We start from the raw sequence: 15,757 nt of genomic DNA, 5'->3' as shown, positions 1-15,757 counted from the left end.
TGATATCATGAATTCACAAAAACATATAAAGATTCCATCTTGGGAATCACCCAATATCAACAACATGATCATCAACACCCAACAATATAGAAATCATACTTTATAATAAAAAAGAGGAAAATGATCAAGCATCAACATGGATATGATTATATCACCACAATCAGCCAAGCTTTTGTATTTTAAATATTGATTCTTGAACTCTATGAACGAATTGAATCCATAGATGAACACTACACATACCTTAGAAGGAAGATTTTTGATGATTGATGGAGGAATTTCCTTGAAATCAGATCTTCAAGCTTAATTATGCAATCCTAGTTGCTTTTCTCCTTTAGTGCTTTTGGATGATAAGCTTTGAGATGAAAATAAGGTTGCAGTATGTTTAGAAGTTATATATTCTGTAGGGTTAAGTTTAGGGACATGTAAGGAGTATTTAAATACTTAATTACCTTTAAAATAACTCAAGACGAAGTGTTTTTGACACCTGGAATTGACTTAGGCGGAGCCTAAGCAATCGCCTATGCTTGGGTTGGGCGGCGCCTAACCAATCGCCTATGCTTACTGTCTCTCATGAAAATGGGCATAACTTTTCACTTGGGTATTGGATTAAGGCAAAATTGGTATCGTTGGAAATCTAATTCGATTTTATACAACTTGGTGGGTCTAAATCAGCCAAAATACCACATTAACATCGTGTTATAGTCGTTTAAATATTACCTTTTCAAAATCAACACTAAAACTTGATGGATTCAAAAACTCTTAGCTTGTATTACCTTAAGTGACTCATATGAAAATGCTTAATGGATCATAAGCTATCCTATCACTAGGATATTCATTGTAAGTCATGTACTTATGTATGAATCATAGGATTAGAAACATATGGGGTATTACAATATCTCCCCCTTGGGAACATTCGTCCTCGAATGAGACTTAACTGAGAAGGGATACAAGACAATAGAACCTAAACTGAACTTGAAGAACTGAAAGTTGATCTCATGACTGACATACTAAACATACTGAACTCATGCATATCTGATGCATGGACAACTGATACATGAATGCATGACTGAGTATGAAATGGTTAATAGGTACCAAGTTTATACTGGAAACATGAACGTGAAACTTAATAAGCTTAAGGAGAACTGTTACCTTGAGCTTGATCTGAATTGGCGGGGAAGAGGTGAGGATACTTGGTACACATATCTGCTTCTGCTTCCCAAGTAGCTCCCTCATGAGACTGATTTCGCGAAAGAACCTTGACTGGAGAGACTTCTTTGTTCCTCAATCTATGAGTCTGCTAATCTAAGATTTTGACTGAAATATCTTCATAAGAGAGGTTGTTCTGAATGTCGATGTTCTGAATAGGGACAACAACTGCTGGGTCACCTATGGACTTCTTTAGCAAAGAGACATGGAATACTGGATGGAATGAGGCTAGATCTAAAGGCAACTCAAGCTTATAAGCTACTTTACTGAAGCGACAAAGAATTTTGAAGGGACCGACATACCGGGGACTGAGTTTCCCTTTCTTGCCGAACCTCTTCACTCCCTTTATGGGAGAGATCTTAAGATAGACATAGTCATTGACCTCGAACTTGAGATCCTTTCTACGAACATCTGCATAGGACTTCTGTCGGCTCTGAGCAGCCCGGAGTCTCTCTCTGATCAACTAAACTTTCTGTAAGGTGTTGAATACTAAGTTAGGACCTATGACTGAGGCCTCACTAACTTCAAACCAACCAATCAAATATCTATATCTCCTACCATAGAGATCTTCAAATAGAGCCATCTGAATACTAGAATGATAGCTATTGTTGTATGGAAACTCAATCAAAGACAGGTGGTCATCCCAAATTCCCTTAAAGTCAATTACACATGCCCTAAGCATATCTTCAAGAGCCTGAATGGTCCTCTCTGCTTGACCATCTGTCTGAGAATGAAATGCTGTGCTGAGATGGACTTGGGTACCGAGACCCTTTTGGAATGCTTTCCAAAAATAAGAAGTGAACTGGGTACCTCTGTCTGAGATAATAGATAGTGGAATATTATGTAATCTGACTAACTCCCTGATATAGAGTTTGGCATAATCCTCGGTAGAATAAGAAGTATGAACATGAAGGAAATGAGCTGACTTGGTCATTCTATCTATAATGACCCAAACTGAATCATGCTGATGACGAGTTCTAGGAAAACCTGTCACGAAGTCCATGTTAACTTCTTCCCACTTTCAAGTTGGAATGGTGAACTCTTGCATGGAACCACTAGGTTTTTGATGCTCTATCTTAACCTGCTGATATGTTGAGCACTTAGCCACAAACTCTACAATATCTCTCTTCATCCCACTCCACCAATAGATCTCCCACATGTCATGGTACATCTTAGTGGACCTTGGATGAATAGAGTATCGCACACCATGCGCTTCTACAAGTATTCACTGCCTCAATTCATCTGCACCTGGAACACATAGACGACCCTGACAATGAAGAACGCCATCTCCCCCTTGGGAGAAAACCTCAACTTTTTGATTCTGAACTGACTCTTTGAGCTTGACAAGGATAGGATCCCTATCTTATTTTTCTTTCACCTTAGAAACTAGAGATGACTCTGAACTACTATAAACACATGCACTATCCTCAATATGAGAAATACTACCCATGGAGAGTCGACTGAGAGCATCGGCCATAACATTGGCCTTTCCCGGATGATAAAGAACACTCATGTCGTAATCCTTCAAGAGCTCTAACCACCTTCTCTGGTGAAGATTGAGATCTTTCTGGGAAAAGACATATTGGAGGCTTTTATGGTCTGTGAAAACATCTACATAAACTCCATAGAGATAATGCCTCCAAATCTTCAAGGCAAAACTACCGCTGCTAACTCAAGATCATGAGTAGGATAATTATTCTCATGTGGCTTTAACTGTCTGGAGGCGTAGGCTATGACCTTTCCATGCTGCATGAGGACACAACCTAAACCCACTATGTATGCATCACAATAGACTACAAAACCGTTTGAACCATCTAGAATAGCTAGAACTGAAGTGGAGGTGAGTCGATTTTGCAACTCTTGAAAGGTCTTCTCACATGAATCTGACCACTTAAACTTAATCTTCTTCTGAGTCAATCTGGACATGGGAGATACAATAGAAGAAAATCCCTCGACAAACCATCGGTAATAGCTAGCCAAACCTAAGAAACTCTTAATATCTAATAGAGATACGGGTCTGGGCCAGTTTCTTACTGCGTCTGTTTTCTGAGGATCTACTCTAATTCTATCACCAAAAATAATATGGCCAAGGAATGCTACTGATCTTAGCCAAAATTCACACTTGCTGAACTTAGCGAATAACTGGTGAGCCCTGAGAGTCTGAAGAACAATCCAGAGATGGTCTGCATGATCATGCTCTATGCGAGAATAGACCAGAATATCATCTATAAAGACTATGACAAACATTTCTAAGTACTTCTTAAACACACGGTTCATCAAATCCATAAAAACTATAAGGGTATTGGTAAGACCAAATGACATGACTAGAAATTTGAAGTGACCATACCGAGTACGGAAAGCTGTCTTTGGAATGTCACATTCTCTAACTCTGAGCTGATGATAGCCTGATCTGAGGTCTATCTTGGAGAAGTAACTGGCACCCTGAAGTTGGTCGAATAGAGCATCAATCCTGGGAAGAGAATATCTATTCTTGACTGTGACCTTTTTGAGTTGACAGTAATCAATACACATCCTGAGAGAACCATCTTTCTTGTGTAGAAATAATACTGGCGCACCCCACGAGGAAATGCTGGGTCTGATGAATCCCTTATCTAAGTGATCCTTCAAATGATCTTTCAGTTTCTTGAGTTCTGCTGGTGCCATTCTGTATGGTAGAATAAAAATAGGTTGAGTATCCAGAAGAAGGTTTATGCCGAAGTCTATTTCCCTTTCGGGAGGAATACCTGGAAAATCTTCGAGAAAGACATCTGAGTATTCATTAACAACAGGGACTGTTTTGAGGCTGGGAGATTCAAAACTGGAATCTTTAACATGTACGAGATGATACACACACCCCTTAGAAATCATTTTCCTTGCCCAAAGGTAAGAAACAATTTAACCCCTGAATGCTGAAATGCTACCCTTCCACTCTAGGACGGGCTCATTCAGGAACTGAAACTGAACTATCCTATTTCTACAGTCGACTATGGCATAGCAGGAATGAAGCCAATCCATGCCGAGAATAACATCAAAATTAGTCATCTCTAACTCCACTAAATCTGCTGACGTAGATTTCTGAGATATCATAATCGGACAGTTCCTGTATACTCACCGAGCTATGATGGTTTTACCTACTAAGGTAGAGATTGAGAAGGGCTCTTCTAGGACTTCAGGACTGATTCTGAAATTGCCTGCTATGTATGGAGTAACAAAAGACAAAGATACACCTGGGTCTAGCAAAGTATAAACATGAAAATAGAAAATCTGTTACGTACCAGTAATGACATTAGGAGAATTTTCCTGATCCTGTCGGGACTGAAGAGATAGAGTCTGTTTGGGTGTTGCCCACTGGTAGCACTGAAATTGGCACCCTACTGGTTTGGGCGACTGGACTGAGCTGTAGAATAATTTTGCTGACCCTGAAGACTTGACTGCAGATACTCTCTAATCCTGTGTCCTAGCTTGCCACAACTAAAATAGACATCACTACCGGCTCTGCAAATGCCCTTGTGGTTCTTACCACAAGTCTAACAAAGGGGATTCGTTCGGGCACTACTAACACTGCCCAGAGATTTAGAGCCTGGCGCTTTATTTCTATTTCCGTCTCTGAACTTTGGCACTAGAGCGCTGGCAGAGGAAGGAGCTAGAATAGCTGACTTGGAGCAAACTATGAACGATTTTCTCCATTTGACTTGGGGTGAGAAAAGTTGATATTACCTGACCTTCCTCTCTTGTTCTACCTCTCCATAATCTTAAACTTCTACTCTTCTACTTGCTGGGCATAGGTCATGATTCTTGATAAGGTCATATCACCGATAAGCATCACAAACCTACACTTATTCACCACGCTATTGTTGACCCCTGACACGAACTTGCTCATCTTAGCTCTATTGTCTGCAACTACATGAGGAGCATACCTGGATAGCTGAGTGAATCTAAGAGAATACTCCCTAACCATCATATTCCCCTACTTGAGGTTAATGAACTTAAGAACTTTGGCTTCCCTCAGTTCTTGGGGAAAAAATCTATTTAAGAAGGTCGTGACAAATTCCTCCCACTTGATAGGGCATGCATAACCTAACCTCTCAGACTTCCACTGTTTGTACCAATCAATAGCAACATCCTGTAACTGGTAGGCGGCTAACTCAGCACTCTCAATAGAAGTAGCACTCATGATGTCAATGACCTTTTGGACTTGGTCAATGAACTCCTGAGGGTCCTCATCAGACTTAGACCCATGGAAAGATGGAGGGTTCATCCGGGTGAAGTCCCGAACCCTAGTTGCTTTGGGAGTGGCCACTGGATTGGCCAGAATGACTGGTGGCCATTCATTCAGTGTAGCCATGGACTTAGCAAGTATGGTAAATACGGCTCTAAACTCCGCATGGGAAGCATGTTCGCCCATAGGATCTTCGGGCTGAGGAGCTAGCTGGTTTCTTCTCTTTGGGGCCATGGTCTAGAATAAGAGAAGAATGGATTAGACTGAGAGTTTAACTTGTGATAATTTTCACTAGCATTACATGAATAATGAAGAAAGGGGACTGTTCCTAAAACATCTTATAGCCTCCCGCACATAAATGTGGCACGCAACACACCCATGTACAAGACTCTACTAGATGCGGCTTTCAGACTTCCTAGGACTCTATTGAACCTTAGGCTCTGATACCAAGTTTGTAACACCCTGATTTGCTGAACTGGAATGCTACACGGTGCTCATGACCCCGAGGGACCACAAGCTAACCCATGTATGATATCTGTACCTGTATACTGCAAATCATAAGGTAATAATGTGGAATACATGGAACTAAAAGCCCATAAGGTTCAATTGAATACAATTATATGGGCAAAAATACCTAAAATAACTAAATCTGAACGTAAATCTGAAAGCCTCTAAACTTTCTAGAGTTGAAGGAACATGTCTTCAACTAACTCCATAAAACTGAACTAAAAATAAATAAATGAATTAAATCATACTGTCCTCGAATCAATGAGGACTCACTGTGTCTCTGCGATTGGAACGCTACTGCTACTTCTGAGCTGGAGCTCGTGTCTCGAAACCTATGGTGTAACATGAAAAGAAAGCACCATAGCGCAAATGCGTCAATACAACTGGAGTACTGAGTATACGAGGAAGGTAGGCTGAACATAAAGGGTTTCATGCATGAACACAACTGACTGACTAATATAAACGTGGGAGTGCAAACACACACATATAGAAACTGGGATCGTGAATACGTGATAGCATGACCTATAAGCTAATACATGGTTTACTGATAACTATCATGACTGGTACTGAAATTGACAACATGGACGACTGTATCTGACAGTCCTGTATATATATATTGAAATCTGATGAATGCTCTGAGTTCTTTTACTGAGACTGATACTGAAACTGATAACATGGATGACTGTGTCTGACAGTCCTATATATACTTAATTCTGAAGAATGCCCTGAGTTCTTTTACTGAGACTGTTACTGGAACTATGGGAAATAGTGTTTAACCGACATACCCCATATATGTCATTATGGCTAAGCTAGGGTCCATCTCTGCCCCGACTGGAGGGGTGTCAATACCGCACCACTGGTAAGGACAGCTGTGAGTGACCCTTATCTGGCGGGTACTCAATGAGAATGATGGAAACCCTAAACTGATGGGTTAAGCCACCTTATCAACCCTAAGCTGGCGGGTTAAGATGTCTCAACCTACGCTGGCTATGTAGTTCTGAACACAAGGATTGCTACTAAGAATCACACCCTGAACTGGCGGGTGAGTTCCTATCCTTGGGTTCACTCGGTGCTAACCTCTACTCCCATCTGGAGGGACTGGACATGAAAAACTGACTGTGCATGACTTAATCTTACTAAATTCCATTGACTGGCGGAATGTTACTGATATCTAACAACTGACTAAAATCATGAGGTTTTCCTGAGTCATATGACTGACTAAAGTCTATGGAATCATAGGTTGAGTTCGGATATCGTGAAATATGACATGGATCTAGACACACAACTATAGTTTTCGGGTACAAGTACCCCCAGGACTCGATGGAAGGAAACTGACATACATGAATGACTTGATCATAAGAGTAGAGTCCATAATTTATAATATCATAAGTAGGGATCTCATACTATGCATGGTTATCAACAATGTATTGCATGGAAAGGATTTCATATCACATGGAAGTACTTGCACGATCTTAATATCATGTTCGTCACATAATCATATTGTCAATACATACTAATAGCATGGAAGTTCATGTGGATTGCATGGTTATCATGCATCTTGTTCATAAATAGGATTTGAAAGTAAACATAGCATAGTCTCATAAGAATAATTCATGAGTATTCCAACAGCATTTACAAGGAACATTAACAACATAGAAGTCATTGGAACGTAAGGGCATATCATGAGTCCTTCACTTGGTCACAATTTAGCTATATTGCATGATTTCTAGTTCCTCAGGCATTTTATCAAACACCTTACATGCACATCTTAAGAATAGGTGAATTAATCAAATTATACATCATGAACAACCAAATTTACATGTTTCCAACTCATATGATATCATGAATTCACAAAAACATATAAAGATTCTATCTTGGGAATCACCCAATATCAACAACATGATCATTAACACCCAACAATATAGAAATCATACTTTATAATGAAAAAGAGGAAAATAATCAAGCATCAACATGGGTATGATCATCACCACAATCAACCAAGCTTTTGTAATTTAAAGATTGATTCTTGAACTATATGAACAAATTGAATCCATAGATGAACACTACGCATACCTTAGAAGGAAGATTCTTCATGATTGACAGAGGAATTTCCTTGAAATCGGATCTTCAAGCTTAATTATGCAACCATAGTTGTTTTTCTCCTTTAGTGCTCTTGGATGATGAGCTTTGAGATGAAAATAGGGTTGCAGTATGTTTAGAAGCTATATATTCCATAGGGTTAAGTTTAGGGACGTGTAAGGAGTATTTAAAGACTTAATTACCTTTAAAATAACTCAAGACGGAGTGTTTTTGACACCTGAAATTGGCTTAGGAGGCTCCCAAGCCATCGTCTATGCTTGGGTTAGGCGATGCCTAACCAATCGCCTATGCTTGGATTAGGCGGCACCTAACCAATCGCCTATGCTTACTGTCTCTCACGAAAATGGGCATAACTTTTCACTCAGGTATTGGATTAAGGCGAAATTGGTATCATTGAAAAGCTAATTCGATTTTCTAAAACTTGGTGGGTATAAATCAGCTAAATACCATATTAGCATCGAGTTATACTCATTCAAAAATGACCCTTGCAAAATCGAACACTATAACTTGATGGATTCAAAAATTGTTAGCTTGTATACGTTAAGTGACTCATATGAAAATGCTTAATGGATCATAAGCTATCTTATCACTAGGATATTCATTGTAAGTCATGTAATTAAGTATGAATCACAGGATTAGAAACATACGAGGTATTACAATCTCCTACCATAGAGAGCTTCGAATGGAGCCATTTGAATACTGGAGTGATAGCTGTTGTTGTATGCGAACTCAATCAAAGTCAAGTGGTCATCCCAGCTTCCCTTGAAATAAATTGCACAAACCCTTAGCATATCTTCTAGAGTCTGAATGGTCCTTTCTACTTGACCCTCTGTCTGAGGATGAAATGCTGTACTAAGATAAATTTGGGTACCAAGACCCTTTTGGAATACTTTACAGAAGTGAGAGGTGAACTGGATACCTCTATCTGAGATGATAGATAGTGGAACACTGTATAATCTGACCAACTACCTGATATAGAGTTTGGAAGAATCCTTGGCTGAGTAAGAGGTACGAATTGGAAGAAAATGAGCTGACTTGGTAATTCTGTCTACAATGACCCAAACTGAATCATGCTGATGACGTGTTCTAGGAAAACCCATCATGAAGTCCATGATCACTGATTCCCACTTCCAAGTAGGAATAGTGAACTCCTGCATGGAACCACTACGTTTCTGATGCTCTATCTTAACATTCTGATATGTAGAGCACTTAGCCACAAACTCTGCAACGTACCTCTTTATCCCACACCTCTAATAGATCTCCCGCAAGTCGCAGTACATCTTAGTGGCCCTTAGATGAATAAAGTATCGCGCACCATGCGCTTCTGCAAGAATTCACTACCTCAAGTCATCTACACCGGGAACACACAGAAGACCCTAACAATGAAGAACACCATCTCCCTCTTGGTAGAAAACCTCTACTTTCTGACTCTGAACTGACTCTTTTAGCTTGACAAGGCTAGGATCCCTATCTTTCTTCTCTTTCACCTCAGAAACTAGAGATGACTCTAAACTACTCTGAACACATACACCACCCTCTAAAGAGTCGACTAAGCGAACGCCTACTCTGGAAAGCTGATGAATATCCTGAGCTAATTTATTCTTACTATCCTTAACATGGGAAACACTACCCATGGACAGTCTACTGAGTGTTTCAACCACTACATTAGCCTTGCTAGGATGATAAAGGACACTCATGTCATAATCCTTCAAGAGCTCTAACCACCTTCTCTGACAAAGATTGAGATCTTTCTGGGAAAAGACATACTGAAGGCTCTTATGATCTGTGAAGATGTTTACATGAACACCATATAGATAATGCCTCCAAATCTTTAAGGCAAAGACAACTACTGCTAACTCGAGGTCATGAGTAGGATAATTTTTCTCATGAGGCTTTAACTGTCTGGAGGCGTAGGCTATGAATCTATCATGCTACATGAGAACAAAACCTAAACCTACTCTGGATGCATCACAAAATACTACAAATCCATCGAAACCGTCAGGAAGTGCTAAAACTGGAGTTAAGGTGAGTCGAGTCTTCAACTCCTGAAAATTCTTCTTACAAGGTTCTGACCACTGAAACTTGACCTTATTTTGAGTCAATCTGGTCATATGAGATGCAATAGAAAAAAATCCCTCGATAAGCCATCGATAATAGCCATCAAAACCCAAGAAACTCCTGATATCTGATGGAGAGACAAGGCGAGGCCAGTTTCTTATCGCTTTGGTTTTCTGAGGATCTACTCTAATTCCATCACCGGAAATAATATGGCCAAGGAATGCTACTAATCTTAGCCAAAATTTACACTTACTGAACTTTGCGAACAAACGGTGATCCCTGAGAGTTTGAAGAACAATTATGAGATGGTCTGAATGATCACTCTCTGTGCGAGAATAGACCAGAATATCATCTATGAAGACTATGATGAATGTATCCAAGTACAGTTTGAACACCCGGTTTATCAAGACCATGAAAGTTGCAGGGGCATTGGTAAGACCAAAGGACATAACTAAAAATTCAAAGTGACCATACCGAGTACAGTATTACTGTCTTCGGAGTGTAACATTTTCTAACTCTAAGTTGATGATAGCCTGATCTGAGGTCTACCTTAGAGAAATAACTGGCACCCTAAAGTTGGTCAAACAAGTCGTCTATCCTAGGCAGCGGATACCTGTTCTTGATCGTGACTTTGTTGAGCTGATGGTAATCAATACACATTCTGAGAGAACCATTTTTCTTGCACATGAATAAGACTGGTGCACCCCATGGGGATACACTGGGCATGATGAATCCCTTATCTAAGAGCTCCTTAACCTGATCTTTTAGTTCCTTGAGTTCTGCTGGTGCCATTCTATACGGCGGAATAGAAATAGGCTGAGTATCAGGAAAAAGGTCTATGTTGAAGTCTATTTCCCTTTCGGGAGGAATGCCTAGAAGATCTTTGGGAAAGACGTCTGAATATTCATTAAGCACTGGGACTGATTCAAGACTAGGAGATTTGGAACTGGAATCCTTAACATCCATGAGATGATACACACACCCCTTATAAATCATTTTCCTTGCCCGAAGGTAGGAAAAAAGCTGATCCCTGAAAAAAGAAGTGCTACCCTTTCACTCTAGAACGGGCTCATTCGGGAACTAAAACTGAACTATCCTATTTCTGCAGTCGACTATGGCATATCAAGAATGAAACCAATCCATGCCGAGAATGACATCAAAATCAGTCATCTCTAACTCGACTAAATCTGCTGACATAGATTAGACTGAGAGACTGACTTCAAATTATGCTTACTAGCATGACATGAATACTGAAGAAATGGAACTGTTCCTAAAACATCTCATAGCCTTCTGTAAATAAATATGGCGCGCAACACACCCATGTACAAGACTCTACTACATGCGGCTTTCAAACTTCCTAGGACTCTATTGAACCTTAGGCTCTGATACCAAGTTTGTAACACTTCGATTTTCTGAATCGGAATGCAACACGGTGCTTATGACCCCGAAAGATCACAAGCTAACCCATGACTGATATCTGTACCTGTACACTATATATATAATGTAATAATGCGGATAACATGAGCATGTAGTCTATAAGGTTCAATTGAATAAATAATCTATCAAAACATAATATCTATATGGGTGAAAGATACTCAAAACAGCTGAAAACTGAATCAAATTTGAACATAAGTCTGAATACTAAATCTGAAAACCTCTAAGTACTGTCTGAATAAGAAGTTGAAGGAACATGTCTCTAACTAAATCGATAAACTGATAACTAGCTAAAATAGTAATTAATAAATCAAATCATATTGTCCTCGAATGAAGAGGACTCACTGAATCTCTGCGACTGGAAATGCTACTGCTACTACTGATCTGGAGCTCGTGTCTTTGAACCTATGGTGTAACATGAAAAGAAAGCACCATAGCGCAAATGTGTCAGTACAACTGGGGTACTGAGTATACGAGTGAGACAGGCTAATGCAAAAGGGTTTACATACATGAACAATGCTAACTAATTGACTGATATGGATGTGAGAGTGTAAACATATATACATAGTAACTAAGGTCGTGAGTACATGATAGCTAGATCTGTACGCTAATACATGGTTTACTGATAACTGACATGGCTGAAACTGTAGTTCTGATAACATGGGCAACCATATCTGACAGTATTAAAGCTGATGGAACTATCTGAGTTCCACACTATAACTAAATTTGATTGTATCTGATCATCTTGGTATACTGATATCTAAAAAACTATCTGAGTTATTTTACTGAGACTGAGTCTAAATTTGTGGGAGGTAGTTGTTTAACCGACATGCCCCATATGTGCCATTATGGCTAAGATGGGGTCCAATCTCTACCCTGACTGGAAGGGTGTCAATACCACAACACTGGTAAGGACAACATGTAAGCAACCCTCATATAATAGGTAACTCTAGTGAGAGCGGTAGGAACCCTCATATAACAGGTTAAGCCAGCTCATCTACCTTCATATAACAGGGTGCAATGTCTCAACCTATGCTGGCTACATAGTTCTTGAACGCAAGGATGTCTACTAAGAATCACACTCTAAACTGATAGGTGAGTCTCCATCTTTGGGTTCACTCGGTGCTAACTTCTACTCCCATCTGAAGAGACTGAACATGATTTAACTGACTGAACTTACTAAATTCCATTGACTGACGGAATACTACTGATATCTGATAACTGATTGAGACCATAAGGTTTCCTGAGTCACATGACTGATTGAATTCTACTGAATCATGGCTTGATTTTGTATATTGTGAAACATGAAATGGCTCTAGGCACACAGCTATAGTTTTCGGGTACGAATACCCCCAGGACTCAATAGAAGGAAACTGACACACATGATATGACTTGATCACAAGATTTGAGTCCACATTTCATAATATCATAAGTAGGGGATATCATATTTCATATAGTTATTCAAAATCTTAAACATTGTAAGGAATGCATGGATATATTTTGTGTACATATTGTATACCTCCATTATCTTACATGCTTTATACCACCACAATAGCAACACATGAAAAGTATGGGATTCATATTGAAGTATATAGCTAATGTGGAATTATCATTTAGACATCATAGAACCATACAAACATGAATTTCTAGCATCCTAAGCATTTTATCAAACACCTTGCATGCATTCTTTATGGCATAGGTGAGTTTCATACTTGCACCATATTAAACCACCTAAAGTGCATGGTCTTCAATTAACAAACATATATATTCCATGAAAACACCTTTAGACATCACATTGAAACTTAAACAACAATCGTCAACATGTACATACTCATATCACTACAAAAAGTTTACAAAATAATATTTAAAATATGGTTCTTGAGCTCTATGAATGGATTGGATCCATAGATGAACACTACACATATTAGTGATTGAATCTTGAAAGAGATCTAATATTTCCGAAGGTTCTTGAAGAATTTATTGGGCTTGCTCTTGAGGAGATGATCTTGAGAAAAAACCTAAATCTTATGGTTGAGAGTGTAAGAGAGGGTTTTTAAGATGCTTAACTGAAGAAAAATGGGAAAAATTACGCCTCTTTAGGGTTATAAGTCGTGAAAGGTGAAGGAAAAGACCAAAATATCCTTATGAAATAAATTCCTAGTTGTTGAAAATCATAGCTGACGACATTTATGACAAGGAGTCAAAAATGTGACAAGACATCAAAAATTTCGTCACACAGGAGCTGGATTTGATGGTTTCTGCCTAATTCTGACAACATTTGTGACAAGGCATCAAAAATGTGGTAAGCTACCATGAATGTTGTCACCTAGAAGCTGGTTTCTACCTAAGGCTAACAACCTTTGTGATAGGGCATCACAAATGTGGTAAGCTACCACAAATGTCGTCACTTAGGAGCTGGTTTCTTCCTAAGGCTGATGACCTTTGTGATAGGGCGTCACAAATGTGGTAAGCTACCATGAAAGTCATCACTTAGGTGCTTGTTTCTGCCTAAGGCTAACGACCTTCGTGATAGGGCATCACAAATGTAGTAAGATACCACGAATTTCGTCACTTAGGAGATGGTTTATGGCTAAGGATGACGACCTTCGTGATAGGGCATCACAAATGTGGTAAGCTACCACGAATGTAGTCACACTGTTTCCAGCCTGACATGCTGGAGTGAAATAGGAATAACTCTTTGCCCCGATATCGGATTGAGGCAAAATTGGTATCGTTGGAAAGGTAATTCAATTATCTACCTATTTATAGGTTATGAGCTCAAAAATTTCAAGTATAATGAGAGATATGATCTTTTAAAGTTGACTATACCAATATCCTTCTCAAGAATTCAATCGGTAAGGAATGTTTTGATTTGTCTGATAGCTGAGAGTTATTTGAAGCCTTAATATACATCTAATTTACTCATAAAACTATAAAAGGACCATGATGTACTATGCATGAGCTTGGTACATGTCTCTATATTGGTTTGGATTTTTTGTGGTATTACAAAAACCTGTCCAGAATAAAGATTTAGCAAAACAAAACCAAGGATATATTATACAAAAATGTCAGAACTATAACAAACTTATTGATTTTCCTGGCACCAGTGCAAACTTAATTTCTTCATGTTCCTATTATGGACTATTATCTACAGTTTACACAATTACTGGAGAAGAGTTAACAAGAATTCCAGATATTCACAAAAAATTTATGGATTATAAAAGGATTACAAAGGGACGGTTATTCTATGTTCATTTCTACTCAGCACCAGCAAAAATATTATTTGATGAAATAAAACAGACACTTACTGTTGTCAAGATAGGAATGAAACGACATTATACTATCCCTGAAGAAATAAGCGAACAAGAAGAGATAACAAAATATCAGTTACCGGCTTCTACCGAAATAAGAAAGTTATTGGACTTAGCAGTATATTGAACGAGTTAGCAAATAATTATATAAATCAAAACCCAGTTTCGATTTACTATAGCAGAAATTAATTATTGGTTTACTCTACTTGTAAAAGTATTAGAGAAAATGACAGAGAAGAGATAAGAAAATAGGTCATAACGATCCTAAAACCAGAAGAGTTACCAGTCACAAGATCTATTATGAAAGAAATTATTTCAGAAGAAGCTATGGATCAGTTCTGTAAACAAGTTGGCCAAAGATACGATGACCACATATGTAGCAGATGTAGTGGAAGACACAACTTTATTCAAGATGTGATGGTACAATAGCAAGAAGATAAAAAACAGCAGATACGACAAGAAGAAAATAACAACGGATCAATAATTGAGAAATAAAAGACAAAGGAGATAAGTTAATAAAATTTAGAAAGCGACATATGGCAGAATAACTAGTTTTTTAACTTATTTTTATGTAAAATGTACAATATTATTAGAGTGTCATTATTACTCTTGACTTTTTTGGCACCTATCATTATTAGTCTTAAGTAGCCTTTAATACTTTTTGATTTCTACTTTTTGTAAAGTAGCTTTTGTAGAGTTATATTAGGACAGGTGCAAAGATGTAAATAAGACACACGTTTTCTTTATCTTTTTCAGATTATAAATAGAGGAGCATCCCCTCAGATGAAAGAGAAGCCTTTATGAGTTGAAGCAAAACCATCTCTTGTACACAAAAAAACTTTTGAATTATTTAATAAAAAATAGGTATATTTCTAAGGAAAATCTATGAATCAGACAGCTATGAAAAATCTAGAATTATCAG

This window comes from Capsicum annuum, chromosome 6 (assembly GCF_002878395.1).
Source record: "Capsicum annuum cultivar UCD-10X-F1 chromosome 6, UCD10Xv1.1, whole genome shotgun sequence".
NCBI classification, from domain to species: Eukaryota; Viridiplantae; Streptophyta; class Magnoliopsida; order Solanales; family Solanaceae; genus Capsicum; species Capsicum annuum.
The sequence above is the reverse complement of the archived record's forward strand: the minus strand, read 5'-3'. Positions refer to the sequence as shown.